This window comes from Nansenia antarctica, assembly GCF_963989245.1.
Source record: "Nansenia antarctica genome assembly, chromosome: 20".
NCBI lineage: Eukaryota > Metazoa > Chordata > Actinopteri > Argentiniformes > Microstomatidae > Nansenia > Nansenia antarctica.
In genome coordinates this window covers 20,903,780-20,911,882 of record NC_137693.1, presented here as the reverse complement: position 1 = coordinate 20,911,882, position 8,103 = coordinate 20,903,780, and positions in this window count along the sequence as shown.

The following is an 8,103-nucleotide window of genomic DNA, read 5'->3' as shown; positions in this document are numbered from 1 at the left end:
CAAAAAGAAAAATGGGAATGAGGTTACTATAGGCTTTTTATAGACTCGCATTTTGGCGCATTCACAGGCGGGACACATACCATTAATCACCCCGGTGTGACATATGATTAATCACACTGAGAGGAGACTGAATCTCTTCACACATTAGATGTGAACCGCAGCGACGTTAGACCTCTGACATGTTAGCCTCACACCCCCTGGCCTGGGTCTGTCAGTCACACTGAGAGGGCTTTCAGTAAGCTCAGACATAGCGTGTGGTGTTCGTCAGGGGGCGGGTGGGGCTCAGGGTGGGGCGGCTGTGGCTCAGGAGGTAGAGCCGGCGTCTAATGATCGCAAGGTCGGCTCCTCCTGTCCACGTGTCCAGGTGTCCTTGGGCAAGACACTGAACCCCAAATTGCCGCTCATTCTGAGCAATTTGGGGTTCAGTGTCTTGCCCAAGGACACTTGTCCAGTCCATTTTTGGAGTTCTGTGTAGAATCATATCAGATTAGGCTTTTTTTGTCTTGTTCCAATGCAAACAAAAGCAATAATCATCCCAAAGCATTTGTAATTGCACCAATTTTCTAGTGGTTAATTATCTGACACAAGTCCAATATTTTTGTCCATGACTGTATATTGGAAAACGCGTTGATACCATTTATGTATGTGGTTGATTACAGACATTTAATTTTAGAGTGAACTATGTCTCTAATAGTATGTTTTCTTTACTATACACTTTACAGACATGCTCTCTGTCTCTCAGTCAGTTGTGAGAGTTGTGCCTTAAAATAAAACCATGTGTGGATGTGATGCTTTCGAAAATTACAAATAAGACGAATTACCCAACATGATTAATCCACTAGGGCCCAATGTTATCATAATTTCTCCTATAAGGAATGTTATTCGTCTCTATCCAATAAGAAAAACTGTATAGAACAATTTGACAATTTTCAGACTAGTCTCAACGGATTAAGAAAATGAAGAAACATTTGCCATTCGTAGCAGACGTGAACTCCCACGATTTGATACATATATAAAACCTCTCTGTACATTCAAGCCAAATCACATAGAAAAACACCAAAGCGTTAACCCCTCTAACAACCCGCTCTCCATGAAAACCCTCTGTCACATGTTACACGACACAGCCGCTGAGCACTTCATTATGACATATTGCCTTTCTAATTGTCACCACGGTAACTATTAGTCATTTTATCCGGAGAAGAATGTACTGTATGTGTTCCATTCCAGGGGTCAGTGGAGTAGGCCATTGTGAGTTGTCTCCCATACAGAGTTGTGAGATAGGACTGAGTCCAGATCTCCCTTATCTGTGGAGGGCCCGGAGCTGAGCCTCAGCCATGACCTCATTGTAGCTGGGGCGGAAAATGTCTCTGGTATTCTAACACCATCATTGTTTTAATTGTGACATCACAGTCAATCTGTCAGAGTGATGTTGGATTCTGTTTCACACGGTCACTGTTGGGGTTCCCAATACTGCACTGAGACCACATTCTGACTGATTCACACATATACCGGGCAGTTGAACAGAGTGAGAGGGTTAGCGTCATGTGTAAAGGACTTTATGTAACCAAAAAGGCTTCCAGGTAAAAGGACACAAACCCCTACAGTCAAACATGGTGGAGGTTCACAGATGTTTTGGGGTTGACTCTATGTGACCTCATAGGACATCTATAACCTGTAAGGAATCTTTGTAACATTTACTTCTTAGAATCAGACGTCAATGGCAGTAAAAGGGAAACAGAAAATTCGAACTAAAATGTCTTGTTTCGTCCTATAGGGCCTCTATGTAACTCTTCACTTTTGTGCAAATTTTTTTTGCGAGTGCCATATATTCTTGAAAAGGTAGATAATTATTGGAAGACTCGTATTTAGAACATTGGAAAAACAAAACAAAAAAACAAAGTAGACTAAATTGCTATCTGGCCCTAAACAGAGGCTGACAGAGCTGACAGAGCTCTCTACCTGCTCATGGGGCTGTGATATACAGTTGCCATGTAAATGCTTGCTTTTAGAACTATTCAATACAATGTAGGATAGAGATTGTTATCGCTAGTGGAAGTGTCTGCAGCACTGTACTGTGTCTCATAGCTTCAGTCATGGGAGACCGCGTGGCGGCTGAAATAATTCTCTGCTCTGTGATCAAGACCCGGTCGCCCTGTCACCAGCCCTGGCGGTCGGTCTCGGTCCAGAGATGGTGAGGACGGTGGGTCTGGGGGCCCTCCGATACGCCTTATATGTTGTCTGTCTCGCTCTCTCTGCTCCCAACACACCAGAACCAACCTCAGACAGGAGACACAGATGAGTAAATAGTGTGTGTATGTGTGTGTGTGTGTGTGTGTGTGTGTGTGTGTGTGTGTGTGTGTGTGTGTGTGTGTGTGTGTGTGTTGGATGATTCACGTCTGGTCAGTCATCCTTACATCCTTGCAGTACATCCATCCCCTGGGAGGGAGACATGGCTGTCACATTTATAATTATCATTTAACTTCAATGATCCAAGACTGGAATTCTGGAATTTCTTCTATGTACCAAACAAAATAAAACAAAATAAAAAAAGAGTTCTCTTGGACATTATGTGTTGTCATCTTATACTGTATACTGGGTCTGAGTGAGTTTGAAAACTGAGAACAAACCACTGGCTGTTCTCTGCTCAGTTCAGCCACATAGAGAACAGCATGCTTCTAGAATCTTGACCCAATTTTAGGGAGAAATTGAGATGTAAAATGTTCTCTTGATCCTAAATGTAAACCACACACTGCTCCACGTGGTCCAAGGTTCGAGGTAGCGTTCACACGCTCTTCTCTCTTACTGCCAGGGACAGCTCTGAGGGTGTTCTCTGTCTCCGCCACGGGGCTTTGGCAAGGACATCAGTTACCGTACACTACGACAATGATGTCACAGAATCAATCCTGAGACAGGCCAGTGACGCTCTGTTTTGGGGGAGTATTCAGTTACAACGCTGTCAGTGCAAGGCAATGTCAGGGGCTGGCAACCGAGAGAGGCAGGGGGGGGCGATGATGTCACTACCGAGGGACTATCAGAAAACCCTCACCACATAGACGTTTAATTTATAGCACATTAGACAAAGCAATACCATATTGTTACCTCTAACCTCTGGTAAGCGGAGACCGTAGCGTAGCGTGCCTCCACACAGAAACATAAGGTATGGAACATCAAGGATATATAAGCCGTCCCCTCTTCTTGTGTGTCTCTCACACACTCCTCTCTCAACGTCAGTCAGGGCATGTGTTTGACCAAGTTGGGTGTGATACTGTGTGTAATATGTGTAATATGTGAGAGGCTTTGTAGTGCAGACTGGCATTGGCCTTGTGCTTGTGTAAATAGCATGAGCACGCCTGGACAACGCTGTTTTCCACACAAACATACACAAACACACACAAACACACACAAAGGGAAGTGAGAGAGGAAAACATGGGGGTCAGACTTAATAAGCTGTGTGTGTGTGTGTGTGTGTGTGTGTGTGTGTGTGTGTGTGTGTGTGTGTGTCTGTGTGTATGAGTGCGTGCGTGTGTGCCTGCGTGCGTGTGTGTCTGTGTCGCCCGTGTCAGTGCCTCTGATTCAGTCTTTCATGTCATCTAGATTGATTTAATATTATTTTGCCAATTATTCTATGATTTATGTCCCTTTCCCCAAGGACCTGCTGTTCCACCGTGATGCCATAGGTGTGTGTCTTTCAGGAACACAGACCCCAGCCTGTGTAACGGCACCTGTGGACACTGACATAAACAGGACACAGTGACACATTCACCACCGGAATGCAAATAAAAGGGAAAGCGGTCACTGTTTATTGTTATTCTTATTATTAATAAGAAGGACATACTCCAGCAGCGCTTTGAATTCGCTCGATATAACGGACGTGAGGCATGATAGCCAAGGAAAATACAGGAGGTCATGTGTTGTGACAAATGTGACACAGTGGCAGTTGAATTAAGTCAGTATTGAAACCCTGAGTGAGGTAGGCGAGGTCACCTCTGACCAATAAGACATCGGCAGACACGGTCAGAGTGAGCCAATTAAACTGGAGCAAGACGACAGTATAACTAACCAATCACAGGGTTAGGTGCAGGTCCTAGGTCCTGCATCAGAGCTCTTCCTATAGACCCATGTGTAAAAGTGGAGCTAACAGCCTTTAATTAACTTGAACCACTGTGTGCAATGTCACACACTGTAAGAGAGAACCACACTGATTCTCACAGTGTACATCCTCATACAGGGCAGATACACGTGTCAATCATTCAACTCTGTGCCCATGTTCATTTGGCCAGCTGGGTGACCTTGTGAACTCTCTCACTGCTCAGCCATATAGCCTAATTCCTGTGTGTGTGTGTGTGTGTGTGTGTGTGTGTGTGTATGCATATGCATATGTGTGAGTGTGTGTATGTGTTGTGCGCGTGCACGTGCGTGTCTAAGAATTCGCCCAGGATGCAGCCACGTGCCACTGCAGCCCAGTGTCTCCAGGTCTGAGTAGTGAGGTTAAACCAACACTGCCATCGACCCCGATGGGATTGAAAAACATGAGTGACCGGGTCCCTGGTCTCAATGTAATGGGACCGAGATAGCCATCTCTCTTATCGTCACTGGCTCTGTTTAAACTGGATCTGTGGCCCACAGGGGAACACATTCGTTAGCCCCTCAGTCCAAATCCGCAGTGAAAACAAACACAAGCTAGGCTGCTATTCCAGATGACTCACTGCCCTTTCACACCAGCCGTGTATGTCACCGCTGCCAGGCTTTTTCCTGTCCTCCAAAACCTCGCCCTTCCCCAGTCCTGCTAGGCACCACCTCTGCGCTATCGGTCACTTTAAACTTTTAACCTTGAGTCTCTTAGGCCCTGAATAAAGTAGAGTCCGACTTATCGTGAGCTAAGAATTCTAAGGTTCTATCTCCGTTTAGGGCAGTTCAGAGATATTGAGCGTCAAAGTTTTTACATTCCATTATGTTTTGTGAGATGGAACCTTTGTATTTTATTAATTACTTACTCAAAAATGTCAACATTTTAAAAATAACACCACACAGGCATTAATAAACACCTAATGGATCAGATTATGTAAAAAACTCAATTTTGACAAAAATTGAGATAGAACCTTATAATTCTAACGTCACGTTATGTAGCAGGGGTTTGCTTATCATGTTCACTGACTACACTGACTACAATGAGTTGCTGTGGATAAGAGCATCTGCTAAATTAATACGTCCGTAAGCTTATGGCCTATCCCTGGCTATGATATCTACTTGACGGTGTTTCCTCAACCATTATTCAGGCAGACAAGGCTCTCCCTCGACCCCAGAATTGTGTCTTCTCTTGCATGTTTTAGTGTTAGTTTGAACCCCTGAATGTTACTTTGTGGCCTGCCAAGGAAGAAATCTAGCCTATTGTTAGATCTAGGTGGGGTTTTCTAAAAACATATATGCTTATGTCACTCACACACATACACATACATACACACATATATACACTCTATTCTCATGTCACTCAGACACATACATAACACATACCCACACACATACACACACACACATTCTGCTTCTTCCAGGTCAGCCTGATCTTCACGGTTAGCAGTGACGTCACAAATAGACAGATTCGGGGTTGTTATCTTAAGACCTTGGGGGGGTTGTAGGCGCCAGGTATGGTGAGCTCATTCACAACGTAACATCTGAGATAACATGAAAAGTATTTAAACCAGTCTGTGTTTCCTAATGATTGTCGAATGCTGGACGCTGCTGAAGAAGCTATGATCTGTTCTAAATAAATCTTATAGTACTCATTCCGACCCGTGTTGAAGTTCTATTCCTTGTCAAATCGTGTCTGCTGCACACCTAATCTATCCTGAGATGACACAACGCATTTAATATCACCAATCCTCAATAGATTGATCCATTCCGTCATCTTACCGACAAGAAGATTCTTCACTATCATTAATCTATCATCCTGCAACCGGATGTCAAATAATATACAGTGGATCAGGGACGCGGGAAGGGGGGTGCTGAGGGTGCTGCAGCACCCCCTAGCGGCAGGCAGAAGGAGCTCCTCCTGCCTGAATTTAAAAAATAAAAATATTATTCAAACAATAATTTAAAACAATATAATAACTATTGTTGCTTTTGGGAATAAAAATAAATGTGTTTTTTGTAATAAATGTAAAAATGTGTTAGTTTTAATGTTAGTGATCACATGGTCATATCTTGCTAGGGAATCTCTGAGTTCTTTAGCAAAAATGCTAAATCAGCCAGAACAATTGAAGTGGAGTTGGAAGAAGATGCTGATGCAGTTGCTTGCTTCGCTTAACAACACTCCCATTAATGCTCTACTGTCGGACGTTGTTGAGAAAGAGCAACAGACGGCCAGAAACGTATTAGAACTGATATTCAGATCCATCCGATTCTTCGGCAGCGAAGGGCTTCCGTTAAGAGGCAATAACAATCGACATGGAGTGCTGTCTGTAATAATGGTCAACATCATGTTTGTGGACATTGTGGGACACTGTGAGCTGAGTGGAAATTACTGTAAATTCCAACACATTGTTGGTAAAATATTTAACGTTACGTATTTGTAGTGTGTGGGTGCGTGCGTGCTTAACTATTATTGCCCGTGCATTGGGGCCCGTCGTTATGCCACTGTGTGCGTGTGAGCGAACGAGCAATCAGCGAGAGGGAGGGAGGGAGGGAGGGAGAGAAATCGTTATAATTTTTTCCCTGGCAATTTTTTTCCCTGCAGCGTATATAGACAGCACCTCAGCACCCCCAGTCAAAATACCTTCCCGCGTGCCTGCAGTGGATGCCAGCAACTATGGATGCCAATAAAAACATGGACATACAGTATAAATACTGAATAGTACAAGGCTTTATAACATCCTCTCCTCCTTCGAACAGCAGAAGACCATGTGTTGTAATCTGTTTACCTCATTCAGGCTTCGCTGGGAGTGGGGGGTGTACTGTCCCAGTCTTAGGGTCAGAGTGACCTTGTTTTTCTGTAAACAGCAAGACCAGATCTGGACTTCATCCTGTTATTCTGTCTAAAACTGGGGTAGGCAACCCTGGTGCTTTTCTTCCACCCTAGCACTGAAATACTAGATTGGACTAACCAATGAATCATGTTCATGCTCTTGATCGTGTGTTTGTTAGTTTATCAGGATCTATTTTAGTCCATCATAGGCTGATGTTCCAAGAGGCCTTAAAATACAGGTAAATCAAGTGTTTCAGTGCTGGGATCAAACAAAGTCCTACAGTACAATGTACACACCCTGTGGCCTGTGTGCACCCTGTATGCCTGGTCACAGTTCAGTTCAGCTCTCTTTCAAAAAACAGGCCTTACAGGCCTAGAGAGTCTAGTATGTGCGATGTTGACATATCTCAGATCCAGAACTATGGATCTGGGTAAAGGACTGATATGCATGTTGTGATGTCTGCCTTTTCATCTGATAGGAGAATTCATAAACATGTCTGCTATTCCATCTATGCTATCGTAGAAACCATAGAGCAGATATATCTGGTATTTAACGTCCTGTGTTTGACAACTCTGAGTTTTGTCACATCCTATCATTCTTTCATGACTATGCATGGTACTTCACCGTGGCAGCATTCCTTTGCATGAAAACACACATGTACTGTAAGGTATGCTCTTATCCTTAGGTACATATTGTAGCAATATGTTGTTTCACAGTCGGACTCGGGAGTTTAGACTGTGATGTTGGTTCCTAGGGGGAAGCTCCAGGGGGTGGGACCAGATTGCGTGCATTACACTTGTCATTGCCGAGTAAACGGTTAACTTGAATACGTTGTTTGTCATTACTATAACAACACCATATAACTTCGAAACACATATGAAACAGGACAGGGCCACTGATACAACATAATGACATGTGCAGTACAACATGTACATTATAACACGTGTCATAAGTATATGCAATTCAAGTTGATAATGGTAAGGGGGGCATCCCTTCAAGCTGCACCTTATTTACGACAATAAAGGTACTACTAACTCAACAACTAACTTACAATACTTTAAGTGTATGAGGTATTATTCAACTAAAGTCACAATAGGATCCTGGGATGTTGCGTGTGTGGGAGTGATGGTGTATGTGGGGAGGG